Consider the following 16,749-nt stretch of genomic DNA (forward strand, 5'->3'; position numbering starts at 1 on the left):
TTAACACGTCTTTCTGCAGTCGAAACCAACCAGAAGCGGTGACATGACGTTGTTCTGTCGTTTAGCGACCATTAAGGAATCTGCGAATGAGAAAGTAGAGCGCGACTGAAAGTGCTATTCAAACAATGGCATACGGATCAGCCCAGTTAGGCAGCGTCGCTTTCACCGCCCTCTGAGCCACATTCTGTCCGGCGCCTTCATCCCGCGTCGTTTGCAACATTCTCGTCAGCGAAATTCGAGCGTGAGCGTGATAGCGCTTTCCGTAGGCCCACGCACGCGGTTCTGCATTCCTATTCTTATCGGAAGGTTACTGGTTCAATTATAGGGGCTCAGTCTCCAAGATGGTTCAAATGACTCTGAGCTCTATGGGACTCAGCATCTTAGGTCATAAGTCCCCTAGAACTTAGAACTACTTAAACCTAACTAACCTAAGGACATCACACACACACACCCATGCCCGAGGCAGGATTCGAACCTGCGACCGTAGCAGTCCCGCGGTTCCGGACTGCAGCGCCAGAACCGCACGGCCACCGCGGCCGGCCCCGTCTCCAAGAAAGCTGTGCAGTGTACGAGTAATAAACTAAATGGAAACACATCTCAAAAGCTTCAGCCATGTTACATGTTCTCGCTAAGACGACAAGATGCATGTAGACTCACAGGTTCTGTAGTGAGGTTGATGGGAGGAACACTGATTTTTACTTTCGTTGTTTACGCGATGACGTGTGACCCTTCGGTGCTGACTAAGTGCGATATTAGTCGCATAACAACACGGCCTTGCGTTGTGTCACCATCGACGATAATTTTTCACTTGTTAAGCAAGGAAGAATTAATTTTTAACATCGCGTCGATGACAATATCATTAGAGACACAAAACTAGCTACGATTGGACAAGGATGGGAAAGGAAATCAACTGTGAATTTTTCAAATGGAACTTGCCAAGAATCGCTTTGAGCGATTTAGGGAAACCACAGGAAAGTAAAATCCTAATCGTCAAACGGGGATGCAGTTGTGGTTATTAAGGTGCCTGACGGTAAACTACCGAACGCTGAAATTAATCTGATTTATATTACGCTTGTGGGTCATACCCCAGCTGATTAGGTCTATAGACTTACTGGTCAGTTTCTAGTGCGTTCCTCACTTGCATCTCTGCGTGATATGTGTAGTAAGATGTCCGCAGCGAGGAGACCAAATGAGAACGTTGTTACCTCTGGTACATCTATTCATCTTCTAGTTTCCTGGTCTTGTAATTTACAGATAAGACAGAACTAATACTATTAGTTTACGGGGAGGAGCGCCGTCTTTATCCTACTATATCTGTCCTGATAAAGGTTCCACGTAATTTCTCTGAATCCCTCAGACAAATGCTGACATAGCTTTTCGTAAGACAACATGGACATTTGCTTCGCTGTCCGTTCTTAGAAACTAATCGACAACTCGCCTTGGACATTCTCATTACACAATACAGAGCGCATCTGTAGGTCAGTGGTCAGCGTGTCTGGCTACTCTGTGCGACACACGGGTTCGATTCCCGATACTGCCAGAGACTTTTTCCTTGGTACAAGGGGCACTCAGCCTCGGGCAGGCATTTGAGAAGCTACTTGAGTTAGAAGTAGCGGCTCCTATGTCAAGAAAGCGGAGCGGTGTGCCGACCCATGCCCCTCCATACAATATATATAAAAAAAAAAAAAAAAAAGTTCTAATGTGTCTGAAATCTTATGGGACTTAACTGCTAAGGTCATCAGTCCCTAAGCTAACACACTACTAAACCTAAATTATCCTAAGGACAAACACACACACACACCCATGCCCGAGGGATGATTCGAACCTCCGCCGTAGAGGATGACACGGTGGTCGATCGACGCCGACTGGCTCATCAGGGCCAGAACATGGAGTTTTGCTTTGCTTCGATTTACGCAATACAAAAGTTGTGATGGTTCAAATGGATCTGAGCACTATAGGACTTAACTGCTCTGGTCATCAGTCCCCTAGAACTTAGAACTACTTAAATCTAACTAGCCTGAGGACATCACACACATCCATGCCCGAGGCAGGATTCGAACCTGCGACCGTAGCTGTCGCGCGGTTCCAGACTGTAGCGCCTAGAACCGCTCGGCCACTCTGGCCGGCACAAAAGTTGTGACTTCGAAATACTGTGCCTACAATAAAGCATGAAGTAATATGCTTGTTTTCATGGCCGTCTGTCGAAGCAGCTGTTAAATACAGTTATTATTGGTTTTTCTGTCTCAGACCAGACGCGTTTCGCTTTTCTTTATAAAGCATCTTCCATAGCTATTCTGCAAATTCGATACATGTTTGTACACTTTTGGTTATTTTGGATTAAAAAAAGCGTTTTGTTTTTAAAGTTGGAGGGCAAACTACTGACGGTGTTTCTGACACTGTGTTCTCCAAACCACTGCTTTTTTCCCCTTCTTGTTAGACATTTTCGCTAATTTACATTAACTCACACACACACACACATACGCACCCACACATACGCACCCACACACGTTCACCCACTACGATCCCCCATCTTCTAATCTCTCTCTCTCTCTCTCTCTCTCTCTCTCTCTCTCTCTCTCTCTCTCTCCCTCCCTCCCTCCCTCCCTCCCTCCCTCCCCCTCCCTCTCCATCCATCCCTCCCTCCCTCGCTCCCCACGCCCATCAAGGCACTGTTGGTCCAGATTGTCCCACTCCTCAACAGCGATTCGGCGTAGATCCCTGAGAGTGGTTGGTGTGTCACGTCGTCCCTAAACAGCCCTTTTCAATCTATCCCGGGCATGTTCGATAGGGTTTATTTCTGGAGAACATGCAGGCCTCTCTAGTCGAGCGTTGTCGTTACCCTGAAGGAAGTCATTCACAAGATGTGTATGATGGGGCGCGAATTGTCGTCCATGAAGACGAATGCCTTGCCAATATGGTTGCACTATCGGATGGAGGACGGCATTCACGTATCGTACAGCCGTTACGGCGCCTTGCATGACCACCAGTGGCGTACGACGGCCCCACAGAATGCCACCCCTAAACAGCAGGGAACCTCCACCTTGCTGCACTCGCTGGACAGTGTGTGTAAGGCGCTCAGCCTGACCGGGTTGCCTCCAAACACGTCTACGACGAATGTCTGGTTGATGCGACACTCTTCGGCGAAGAGAACGTGATGCCAATGTTGATCGGTCCATTCGGCACGTTGTTGGGCCCATCTGTACCGCGCTGCATGATGTCGTGGTTGCAAAGATGGACCTCGCCATTGACGTCGGGAGTGAAGTTGCGCATCATGCAGCCTATTGCGCACAGTTTGAGTCGTAACACGACGTCCTGTGGCTGCACGAAAAGCATTATTCAACATGGCGTTAGTGTCAGGGTTCATCCGAGCCATAATCCGTAGGTAGCTGTCATCCACTGCAGTAGTAGACCTTGGGCGGCCTGGGCGAGGCGTGTTATCGACAGTTCCTGTCTCTCTGTATCTCCTCCATGTCCGAACAACATCGCTTTGGTTCACTCCGAGACGCCTGGACATTTCTCCTGTTGAGAGCCCTCCTGGCACAAAGCAACAATGCGGACGCGATCGAACCGCGGTATTGACCGTCTAGGCACGGTTGAACTACAGATAACATGAACCGCGTACCTCCTTCCTGGTGAAATGACTGGAAGTGATCGGCTGTCCGACCCTCTCCGTTTAATAGGCCCTGTTCATGCATGGTTGTTTATATCTTTGGGCGTGTTTAATGACATTTCTGAACAATAAAAGGGACTGTGTGTGTGATACGATATGCACAGTCAACATCTATCTTCAGGAGTTCTGAAAACCGTGCTGATGCAAAACTTTTTTGATGTGTGTATTACGCCACCACAATACAAAATTAACGGCATTTAAAACCATGGAACACTACTCTTAAACGTTATATTGAGCATGACACTGGGGAAAGAACAAGGCTAATTCGTATTTGAATCTGATAACTAGCTTTTTTTTTATCTTACTTTCAGGGCGTTCGAAAAATTTTGAGCGATAGTGCATATACCGAACTTTCAGAATAACCACGGAAGATGCTTCATAAATGACAGAGAAACGCGATTCTCTTTAATTAAACTGCTATAAGCTCAAGATGGAACACCCATAAAAACTGTAAACCATGAAAATTCAACAAATATTTTCAGTTGACAATCATATCGCTGATGTGCTTGAATAGAATTTCAATTTTGGTTGCCAGGTTTCGTTGCTATATTGCTTAGTATTCCTAGGATTGCATTTCTTGTTTCCATTTTGTGTTTCTGCCAAATATTTATATTTTTGCAGTAGCATGGGAATTTATTCCTTAAAAAGACCGTTATAAATTCGATATACACTCCTGGAAATTGAAATAAGAACACCGTGAATTCATTGTCCCAGGAAGTGGAAACTTTATTGACACATTCCTGGGGTCAGATACATCACATGATCACACTGACAGAACCACAGGCACATAGACACAGGCAACAGAGCATGCACAATGTCGGCACTAGTACAGTGTATATCCACCTTTCGTAGCAATGCAGGCTGCTATTCTCCCATGGAGACGATCGTAGAGATGCTGGATGTAGTCCTGTGGAATGGCTTGCCATGCCATTTCCACCTGGCGCCTCAGTTGGACCAGCGTTCGTGCTGGACGTGCAGACCGCGTGAGACGACGCTTCATCCAGTCCCAAACATGCTCAATGGGGGACAGATCCAGAGATTTTGCTGGCCAGGGTAGTTGACTTACACCATCTAGAGCACGTTGAGTGGCACGTGATAGATGCGGACGTGCATTGTCCTGTTGGAACAGCAAGTTCCCTTGCCGGTCTAGGAATGGTAGAACGATGGGTTCGATGACGGTTTGGATGTACCGTGCACTATTCAGTGTCCCCTCGACGACCACCAGTGGTGTACGGACAGTGTAGGAGATCGCTCCCCACACCATGATGCCGGGTGTTGGCCCTGTGTGCCTCGGTCGTATGCAGTCCTGATTGTGGTGCTCACCTGCACGGCGCCAAACACGCATACGACCATCATTGGCACCAAGGCAGAAGCGACTCTCATCGCTGAAGACGACACGTCTCCATTCGTCCCTCCATTCACGCCTGTCGCGACACCACTGGAGGCGGGCTGCACGATGTTGGGGCGTGAGCGGAAGACGGCCTAACGGTGTGCGGGACCGTAGCCCAGCTTCATGGAGACGGTTGCGAATGGTCCTCGCCGACACCCCAGGAGCAACAGTGTCCCTAATTTGCTGGGAAATGGCGGTGCGGTCCCCTACGGCACTGCGTAGGATCCTACGGTCTTGGCGTGCATCCGTGCGTCGCTGCGGTCCGGTCCCAGGTCGACGGGCACGTGCACCTTCCGCCGACCACTGGCGACAACATCGATGTACTGTGGAGACCTCACGCCCCACGTGTTGAGCAATTCGGCGGTACGTCCACCCGGCCTCCCGCATGCCCACTATACGCCCTCGCTCAAAGTCCGTCAACTGCACATACGGCTCACGTCCACGCTGTCGCGGCATGCTACCAGTGTTAAAGACTGCGATGGAGCTCCGTATGCCACGGCAAACTGGCTGACACTGACGGCGGCGGTGCACAAATGCTGCGCAGCTAGCGCCATTCGACGGCCAACACCGCGGTTCCTGGTGTGTCCGCTGTGCCGTGCGTGTGATCATTGCTTGTACAGCCGTCTTGCAGTGTCCGGAGCAAGTATGGTGGGTCTGACACACCGGTGTCAATGTGTTCTTTTTTCCACTTCCAGGAGTGTATGTTTTATATTTCATCATTATAAATGCTTTTACGTTCTTCGTTGGTGTGTAATAAGACGTACCTGTAGGACTGTTTGGGACCTGGGTGGCCGAGCGGTTCTAGGCGCTACAGTCTGGAACCGCGCGACCGCTACGGTCGCAGGTTCGAATCCTGCCTCGGGCATGGATGTGTCTGACGTCCTTGGTTAGTTAGGTTTAAGTAGTTCTAAGTTCTAGGGGACTGGTGACCTCAGAAGTTAAGTCCCATAGTGCTCAGAAGCATTTAAATTTTTTTGTAATTTGCAGTTAGTAACACGAAGCAGTTGGGATATTGCAGAACATTACGCGTAGGGGCTGAACAATCAGTTAAAGAGAATGCAGATGCAGGAATAAGAGGAATACTTTAATTTGTTCCCAGAGGGCAAATATTAGAAATCAGAGATCTAGGAGGGAGCCTCCAGTCATTGTAAAACATAAGGTGTTGGCACGAAATGGATGTACAAACGCCTATGAGTGTAACGGCAGGCGGTGTATCTCGCAGCAGTAATCTCAGATACCTGATGAACCATCGCTACAAGAGGAGGAGAAGGAGGAGGAGGACGAATTTAGGAGGAGGAGGAGGAGAAATAGAGGTGAACGACGGAAGAATAGCAACAAGAAGTAGAATTTTCTTAAGATGTATTAAGACTGCAGTATTGTATTGTAGCATGCTAAACTAAACTCCTCCCGAACAGGAGATGAAGGCCCAGCGGTACCGACCGGCCGCCGTGTCATCCTCAGCCCATTGGCGCCACCGGATGTGGATATGAGGAGCATGTGGTCAACACACCGCCGCTCTCCCGGCCGTATGTCAGTTTCTGAGACCGGAGCCGCTACTTCCCAATCAAGTAGCTCCTCAGTTTGCTTCACAAGGGCTGAGGGCACCCCGCTAGCCAACAGTGCTCGGCAGACCGGACGGTCACCCATCCAAGTGCTAGCCCAGCCCGACAGCGCTTAACTTCTGTGATCTGACGGGAACCGGTGTTACCACTGCGGAAGGCCGTTGGCTGTATTGTAGGAGGCTTAAGAAAAATAATTCTAGATATAAAGTAAACCGTGCAGGGAGCAGGACGTGTATACTGAGAAAATGTTTGTCATCGACATTTTTAGATATATTTCTTAAAACTGTCAATGACATGAGCGAGGGAGGTAGCTGAAGGAAGGTACGACACATACTTGGTAACACGTAGCTCTTGATGCTGTACTGGGAGGAAGTATATACAATGGCCGCTTCTTGGCAAGGTAGTCAGAGCGAACTCGTTAAGTTCAGACTGGGCGTGGCTAGCACCTGGACTCGCATTCGGGAGGACGACGGTTCAATCCCGCGTCCTGCCATCCTCATTTAGGTTTTCCGTGATTTCCCTAAATCGCTCCAGCCAAATGCTGGGATGGTTCCTTTGAGAGGGCACGGCCGACTTCCTTCCGCGTCCTTCCCTAATCCGATGAGACCGATGACCTCGCTGTCTGGTCTCCTTTCCCAAACAACACAACCCAACTCAGACTGGGCAGAGAAGACAGAGATACACATGTGATCAGAAGTATCCGGACACCTGGCTGAAAATGACTTACACGTTCGTGGCATCCTCCATCGGTAATGGTGTTGGTCCACCCTTGGCCTTGATGACAGCTTCCACTGTCGCAGGCATACGTTCAGTCAGGTGCTGGAAGGTTTCTTGGTGGAATGGCAGCCCATTCTTCACGGAGTGCTGCACTGAGAAGAGACATCCATGTCGGTCGATGAGGCCTCGCACGAAGTCGGCGTTCCAAAACATTACAGGGATGTTATTGTCGTGTAACCACTCCGCCACAGGCCGTGAACAGATGCTCGATCGTGTTGAAGATGCAATCGCGATCTCCGAATTTCTCTTCAACAGTGGGAAGCAAGAAGGCGCTTAAAACATCAGTGTAGGCCTGTGCTGTGATAGTGCCACGCAAAAAAAACAAGGGGTGCAAGCCCTTTCCATGAAAAACATGACCACACCATAACACCACCGCCTCGTCCAATGTTTACGCTCCTTACACCGAACGAGGCGTCGTTTGGCGTTTGCCGGCATGATATGTGGCTTATGAGCAATCTTCGACCATGAAATCCAAGTTTTCTCAGCTCCCGCCGAACTGTCATAGTATTTGCAGTGGATCCTGATGCAGTTTGGAATTCCTGTGTGATGGTCTGGACAGATGTTTGTCTGTTACCCATTACGACCCTCTTCGACTGTCGGCGGTCTCTGTCATTCAACAGACGAGGTCGGCCTATACGCTTTTGTGCTGTACGTGTCCCTCCACGTTATTTTCTTATAGTTATTTGTAATATAAATAATATTCGCTTAGATGGTTCAAATGGCTCTGAGCACTATGGGACTCAACTGCTGTGGTCATAAGTCCCCTAGAACTTAGAACTACTTAAACCTAACTAACCTAAGGACAGCACACAACACCCAGCCATCACGAGGCAGAGAAAATCCCTGACCCCGCCGGGAATCGAACCCGGGAACCCGGGCGTGGGAAGCGAGAACGCTACCACACGACCACGAGATGCGGGCTATTCGCCTAGAACTTGTCCTCAAATTTAGTTGAATCACACCAGTTTTCTTAAAAAAAATTAGTTTTTTTAGTCTTATTTAGTCCTCAACAATACAATGACCACCAGTATAAACTTATCATTCACTAAATCTAAACTCAGCACTGACGAGGATAAAGGCGCCTCGCTTAATGGAAAGACAATTACGATACTTACGGCGTTCGATTCATAAAGCATGCATAGCAGGTACCTGAAGATGAGCAGTATTATAAAATTGACTGCACACTGATGAGATAAACATGAAAATGAAATTTTAAAAAATACAGCTGCGAGGAAACTGACTTTCATTGGAATGAAAGCTGAAGACCTCTGCAACTTGCTGTGCGTATGGATGTAGTAAGGTTGTCTGGTCGTCATCGTGTGACGCAAGACGAAGAAGATGTGGCAGATATGAGCGGCGGCTCTCTCCAGTGTCGGGAAGCCGTGCAGAAAGCAGAAAGCGGCACGCCAGCCCACACGCCAGGAACGAGCCGCCACCAGTTCCACACTTCGCTGCCTGCTCGCCGGCCTCTTATGTTTCTATTACCATATAACCACGAAGTCTTCCTTGTACATGATCTTAGTGGCTCAGTCGAGTGAACATGGGAAAAAATATCGAGCATACGACTATCCTCCCATTTTCCACTGTGCCATGCGAGAGTGACCCCGCTGGAAAAGACACACCCAATTTCCCTCCCTATCTCTACCCAATACCAGCTTGTGTCTGCCTTCGTTGTCCTCGTTGTCGATGGAACGGACCAATCGACGTCGGAGCCAATGTCTTGCTGCATCAATAACCTCCACATCGTCCACGTATTGCTTCCTGCGGAGTGCAAACTTCATTGGGCCAAACAAATGAAGTCGGAATGTGCGAGATCTGGGTGGTAGGGTGGATGAGGAAGAACGGTCCAAGAAACTTTTGTGAGCTCCTCTCGGGCGCGTAGGCTAGTGTGAGGCCTTGTGTTATTTTTGTGTTGGCAGAAGAGCCAACACCGTGTTACTAGTGGAGGCCGAAATGCACGTGTCTTAGCTCATGCAGGCTGGCGTGAGGGGGGAAGAACTATACTGACGTGAGGTCTGGAGCCGGCCGCGGTGGTCTCGCGGTTCAGGCGCTCAGTCCGGAACCGCGCTACTGCTACGGTCGCAGGTTCGAATCCTGCCTCGGGCATGGGTGTGTGTGATGTCCTTAGGTTTAGTTAGGTTTAAGTAGTTCTAAGTTCTAGGGGACTGATGACCACAGATGTTAAGTCCCATAGTGCTCAGAGCCATTTGAACCATTTTTTTGAGGTCTGGAATATGACAAGGAATGAAAATTCAGAAAGCGTTTGATACTTAACTTTAATCCATTAATGATGAACGTCGCTCTTGGCGGTACATGATTCACAATATTATCTGTTCAGAATAGTAACTGAATATGGCACCTTGCTAGGTCGTAGCAAATGACGTAGCTGAAGGCTATGCTAAACTGTCGTCTCGGCAAATGAGAGCGTATGTAGACAGTGAACCATCGCTAGCAAAGTCGGCTGTACAACTGGGGCGAGTGCTGGGGAGTCTCTCTAGACTAGACCTGCCGTGTGGCGGCGCTCGGTCTGCAATCACTGATAGTGGCGACACGCGTGTCCGATGTATACTAACGGCTACCACCTACCAAGTGTGGTGTCTGGCGGTGACACCACAGTTATTAACGAAAATAAGTTCGTTTGCACTTTTGTGGCAACGAACACGCTGAAGTTGTGTCTTCAGTTTCCTGAGGGTAGCACAGTACACTTCAAAATTGATCGTTGCACCATGAGGGAGGACATCAGAGTCCCACAAGGCCATCGTCATGATGTTACTGACTTTTAACCTTTTGTTCGGCGGAGTGGTAGTATATCGCCACACCATGGATTAGCGTTTCGTTTCCGGTTCGACATGATGGACCTATGCTTCATCGCCTGTGACGATATTCGACAAAAAATTGTCACGATCAGTCTCGCAATGCGCAAGCAATTCCGCACAGATGGTCCTTCGTTGCTCTTTATGGTCTTCTATTAGGCGTGTAGGAAACCCAGCGGGCACACACTCTTGAGTACTCCAACTGGCGGACGGGTGTGTCGGCACCACCAACTGAGATGTCCTGTTAAGCAGCAAGGTGGTTGATTGTTACCCATCATCTCAAATGAGTGTCCGCACGTTGCAACGTTGTAGTAGTCACAGTTATGTGCGGCTGGCCGACACACGTGATATCTTATAGGCTGCGCGACCTTGTTCCAATGATGACAAACACCTCGCATAACAATTGACCATGCTTTTGTTCTATGCCAGGTCTCCATAGACATTCTGCAAGCGCCTATGAACATATACGATGCCCTGATTTCCCGCCAAAAAACTTAATGACAACTGTCTGCTTGGAAAGTATCACCGTTACAGACGCCATTTTGAAGGTTACGTATAGCGCCGCCGCCTGTAGGAACTTCATAAAACTATAGGAGCTGATGAGGGAATATTCCATGATGTCTCACAAAAAATCCGCATTTTTTCAACCTAAATTGGCCAAGGAAACAAATGTGTTGCATTATTTATTGAATGCCCCTCTTAAAACTCTAATGCAACGTTTTCGTCCTTTCGGTGACGGGCTTGGTTGTCTAGCGATAAAGTGCGTACCTGTACATCGAGAAGTCGTGGGATCGAATCCCAGGCGGACCACGGAAACTTTGTTTTAATTTTAATTTAGTCTTCATCTCTCAACGATATGAGGAGTCGCCAGGAACGACACGTTTTTTGGATTCTACATTAAACTGTAGGTCCCCTTTCCCCGATTGGATAACTGGGGTTAATTATGGACACGCAAGTCGTCGAAGTGGAGTCGAATTGAAAGACTTGTACCCGACCATTGAGGCACAAACAAAAAACACTCCTTCGGTAAGGTATCACTGTTCTCAGCAGTGGTCTGTGGACTACTCTCACATTAGTTGGATTATCACGCAGTAGAGAGAGAAAATCATATTTGCGAATCACTATAAAATGAGGCAGACTGTACTGTTTATTATATTACGTTTTTAAGACATTCTTGGGTTACATTCGTTAATGGAACATGGGTGCTTATAAACCACTGTGTGATGATCATTGTTTTGATATGTGGGCCTTGTGGCTTCGATTAAACCGGATGATGTCAGTGTTTCTATACTTCAGCTGCAGGGTTATGTCTGGAGGCTTGATAACCGGCTGCAGGTAGATGAGCAAATGAAATGAGGTCAAAAGCACGAAAACGGAATGAGGAGTAGGATGGGGAGTTGATTTGGGGAGTTGAATGAGGTAATTTGTCAGATGAAGTGATAGGAAAGCATCTAGCTGTCCTCCTAATATCGATTTGGTGTTGTAGGATTAAATATAATGCACATGGGAACGCAGGAGTGGTATTAGGCGAAGATACCTAGATGAGAAAGAATGAAGTGGAAGTGATTCTGGGACTTTGTCGCCGTGCCATGCAGGGGTTGCCAGCTAATTTGATGAAGGCTATGGAATCGCTAAAAGGGATGTATATTTTGGAAGGCAGTTGTGACAAAAAGGGGTCACATATCTGTTATGGGGTTTAGTCGTCAGGAATTCTTAGCTTGGACTGGTGTGTCTGTGGTATCGATAGCTACGATGCCACAACGTAGGTCCGCTCTGCTAGGTTGTCACTACGAGACACACCGACGACAGCGGTATCTAGCCGGTGCTGTCGAGGTCTACGAACTCCGCGACTGCGTCACCCCATTTGATCAGGTGCAGCCAGCCAGGACACTTCGCTTCAGCATCGCACCTACGTACAAACTTATGTAACCGTTTATGACGATGTTTTGGCACCTGTAAACAATTTTCTTGCAGTACCGTCTTCTATTACCTTTTCCCGTTCCTAACCACGTGCCGCCTACCAGGCGGGATAGAAAAGTGTCTGTGGATGGGAGCAGTCCTTTCAGGTTTTTTGTGTGGTGGATTTAGTTCGCAGGTACCGAGTTTGATTCTGAAGGGGGCCACAGTTTGTTACTGCCTCCCCCTCCACCCTCAAAATGATTGCAATCACCTCAACTAATTGCCATCGTGTCCACTTTTAACTTGCCAGATATGCTTACGATTTTAGTAATATCAATAAAATACGTACACGCTCCAAAACAAGTTTTGCATCACCCAATTCCCACAACTCCTGAAGATAGACGTTGAATGGTTCAAATGGCTCTGAGCACTATGGAACTTAACATCTCAGGTCATCAGTCCCCTAGAACTCAAAACTACTTAAACCTAACTAACCTAAGGACATCACACACATCCATGCCCGAGGCAGGATTCGAACCTGCGACCGTAGCGGTCGCGCGGTTCCAGACTTAAGCACCTAGAACCGCTCGGCCACCAACGGCCGACATAGACGTTGACTGTGGGTATTGTATCACAGACACAGTCCTTTTGACTGTCCCAGTCATTCCACCAGAAAGGAGGTACACAGATCGTGTTGTCTGCCAGGAAGGCTCTCAACAAGGGAAGTGTCCAGGCCTCTCGGAGAGAACCAAAGCGATGCTGTTCGGACATGGAAGAGATACACAGAGACAGGAACTGTTGATGACATGCCTCGCCCAGGCCGCCCAAGGGCTACTACTGCAGTAGATGACCGCTACCTACGGATTATAGCTCGGAGGAACCCTAAACAGCAACGCCACCATGTTGAACAATGCTTTTCGTGCAGCCGCAGGACGTCGTGTTACGACTCAAACTGTTCGCAATAGCTTGAGTGGCAACTTCACTCCCGACGTTCATGGCGAGGTCCATCTTTGCAACCACGACACCATACAGCGCGGTACAGATGGGCCCAACAACATTCCGAATGGACCGCTCAGCACTGGCATCTCGTTCTCTTCAGCGATGAGTGTCGCATATGCCTCCAACCAGACAATCGTCAGAGACGGGCAACCCGAACAGGCCGAACGCCTTAGACACACAGTCCAGCAAGTGCAGCAAGGTGCACATTCCCTGCAGTTTTGGGGTGGCATTATGTACGCCGCTGGTGGTAATGGAAGGCGCCGTAACGGCTGTACGATATGTGAATGCCATCCTCCGATAGTGCATCCATATCGGCAGCATAATGGCGGGGCATTCGTCTTCATGGACGACAATTCGCGCCCCCGTCATGCACATCTTGTAAATGACTTCCTTAGGGATAACGACATCGTTCGACTAGTGTGGCCAGCATGTTCTCCAGACATGAACACTATCGAACATGCCTGGGATAGATTGAAAACGGCTGTTTACGGACGACGCGACCTACCAACCACTCGGAGGGATCTACGGCGAATATTGAGGAGTGGGACAATCTGGACCAACAGTGCCTTGATGAACTTGTGGCTAGTAAGCCACGACAAATACAGGGACGCATCAGTGCAAGTGGACGTGCTACTGGGTATTAGAGGCACCGGTGTGTACAGTAATCTGGACCACCACCTCTGAAGGTCTCGCTGTATGGTGGTACAACATGCAATGTGTGGTTTTCATGAGCAATAAAAAGGGCGGAAATGATGTTTACGTTGATCTCTATTCCAATTTTCTGTACAGGTTCCGGAACTCTCGGAACCGACATGATGCAAAACTTTTATTTGATGTGTGTAAAATGTTTTATTACACTCCTGGAAATTGAAATAAGAACACCGTGAATTCATTGTCCCAGGAAGAGGAAACTTTATTGACACATTCCTGGGGTCAGATACATCACATGATCACACTGACAGAACCACAGGCACATAGACACAGGCAACAGAGCATGCACAACGTCGGCACTAGTACAGTGTATATCCACCTTTCGCAGCAATGCAGGCTGCTATTCTCCCATGGAGACGATCGTAGAGATGCTGGATGTAGTCCTGTGGAACGGCTTGCCATGCCATTTCCACCTGGCGCCTCAGTTGGACCAGCGTTCGTGCTGGACGTGCAGACCGCGTGAGACGACGCTTCATCCAGTCCCAAACATGCTCAATGGGGGACAGATCCGGAGATCTTGCTGGCCAGGGTAGTTGACTTACACCTTCTAGAACACGTTGGGTGGCACGGGATACATGCGGACGTGCATTGTCCTGTTGGAACAGCAAGTTCCCTTGCCGGTCTAGTAATGGCAGAACGATGGGTTCGATGACGGTTTGGATGTATCGTGCACTATTCAGTGTCCCCTCGACGATCACCAGTGGTGTACGGCCAGTGTAGGAGATCGCTCCCCACACCATGATGCCGGGTGTTGGCCCAGTGTGCCTCGGTCGTATGCAGTCCTGATTGTGGCGCTCACCTGCACGGCGCCAAACACGCATACGACCATCATTGGCACCAAGGCAGAAGCGACTCTCATCGCTGAAGACGACACGTCTCCATTCGTCCCTCCATTCATGCCTGTCGCGACACCACTGGAGGCGGGCTGCACGATGTTGGGGCGTGAGCGGAAGACGGCCTAACGGTGTGCGGGACCGTAGCCCAGCTTCATGGAGACGGTTGCGAATGGTCCTCGCCGATACCCCAGGAGCAACAGTGTCCCTAATTTGCTGGGAAGTGGCGGTGCGGTCCCCTACGGCACTGCGTAGGATCCTACGGTCTTGGCGTGCATCCGTCCGTCGCTGCGGTCCGGTCCCAGGTCGACGGGCACGTGCACCTTCCGCCGACCACTGGCGACAACATCGATGTACTGTGGAGACCTCACGCCCCACGTGTTGAGCAATTCGGCGGTACGTCCACCCGGCCTCCCGCATGCCCACTATACGCCCTCGCTCAAAGTCCGTCAACTGCACATACGGTTCACGTCCACGCTGTCGCGGCATGCTACCAGTGTTAAAGACTGCGATGGAGCTCCGTATGCCACGGCAAACTGGCTGACACTGACGGCGGCGGTGCACAAATGCTGCGCAGCTAGCGCCATTCGACGGCCAACACCGCGGTTTCTGGTGTGTCCGCTGTGCCGTGCGTGTGATCATTGCTTGTACAGCCCTCTAGCAGTGTCCTGAGCAAGTATGGTGGGTCTGACACACCGGTGTCAATGTGTTCTTTTTTCCATTTCCAGGGGTGTATAACCATATTAACAATAACAGCGTTTAGTACCTCGTTTTAGCATAACTTCGAAGCAGTTGTGATTCAGAGAAATACACCATTTAGTAAGCACTCGTCCGAAAATTTGAGAAGTTAATGTGTCGCAAACTTCATAAAGTAGGTTACACATGTCGTCCCACGGTAAGGCCACTGCGTAGCAAGAGTGGTGCGTTGTCATGTTCTGGGTTTCGTGCAGCGACAGCACTGCTGCGGTACGGAGAACAGGTGTAATACAGTGTGGGCAGTAGCTGGAAACATACTACAAAGTTGAAGTACGCGGGACAGTATGATCCTTGTGGGCAAACCGTCGACATTGCACACAGATTCACCGTGAAATTCTGGCGATATGTGGACCAAATGTAAAGTCGCGCGCCGGCCAGGGTGGCCGAGAAGTTGTAGGCGCTTCAGTCTGGTACCGCGCGTCTGCTACGGTCGCAGGGTCGAATCGTGCCTAGGGCATTGATGTGTGTGACGTTCTTACGTTAGTTAGGTTTAAGTAGTTCTAAGTTCTAGGTGACTGATGACCTTAGATGTTCAGTCCCATAGTGCTCAGATGTATTTGAACCATTTTGTAAAGTCGCGTCCAGCCGTAGTGAAATGGTGACAACAACTTGACCAAGGCCGCACAGTCATAGGTGGTGTTTATTCGGAAAGCAGGCCATCGACATTAATCACAGACGACAATTTCCAAACAGCTGAGGAACTGATTCGTAGCAGTCGCAGGTTTTGCTTCAATGAGGACGTTCGCGCAGTGGTCCTCGAATGGCCTCCTTGACCAAGGAGCGGATTTCTATCCTCAAGGAGTTGAACTGTTGGTAGAACGTTCTGACCGTTGTTTACATAGACTTGGTGACTCTATTGAAAAATAGTGTCATGTGTTCGTGTCATTTTGAAATGTAGTGCAGCATTTCATATAAGTTACTTGGTCTGCCATAATAATGTGTCACATATTAATACTTTTTTAGGTCCCCTAGTATAACAACAACAAAATTCGAACAACTTCAACGCCTGCACAATTTACACAATATAAAATCGTAGTTTGCACTGACCACTATAAGTATGTCGCTTAGCACTTCGATTGTGAATACGAGTCTATAGACTATGACTGTGTGGTAAATCATGGTAATGCTATTTATTTCGTATGTTTCCACCTACGTTTGGGAAGTCGACCTTTCTGATATTCTTTTCGTAGTGGAGACTCTCTTGCTCCACTCAACTTCCTGTGGTTTGCCATTCCAACCTGTCCACTCAGAACTGACAGATTTGTTGCTGACGGCGGTTACAGTGAGTCTGTGAATGGGAACCTTTTCCTAGATGGTATATTCTTTGCAGCCAGTAAGT

At 48.9% G+C, this 16,749-nt stretch overlaps 1 protein-coding gene and 1 pseudogene across 2 annotated transcripts in view; one reads left to right on the forward strand and one right to left on the reverse strand.

The window, feature by feature from the left end:
- The window catches only part of LOC126470998 (uncharacterized), a 398,099-nt gene that overhangs the window by 177,150 nt on the left and 204,200 nt on the right, over positions 1–16,749 (forward strand). The gene's annotated exons all lie outside the window — the stretch shown is intronic.
- LOC126471709 (5S ribosomal RNA) lies at positions 6,672–6,788 on the reverse strand (annotated as a pseudogene).

Source organism: Schistocerca serialis, chromosome 3 (genome assembly GCF_023864345.2).
Source record: "Schistocerca serialis cubense isolate TAMUIC-IGC-003099 chromosome 3, iqSchSeri2.2, whole genome shotgun sequence".
NCBI classification, from domain to species: Eukaryota; Metazoa; Arthropoda; class Insecta; order Orthoptera; family Acrididae; genus Schistocerca; species Schistocerca serialis.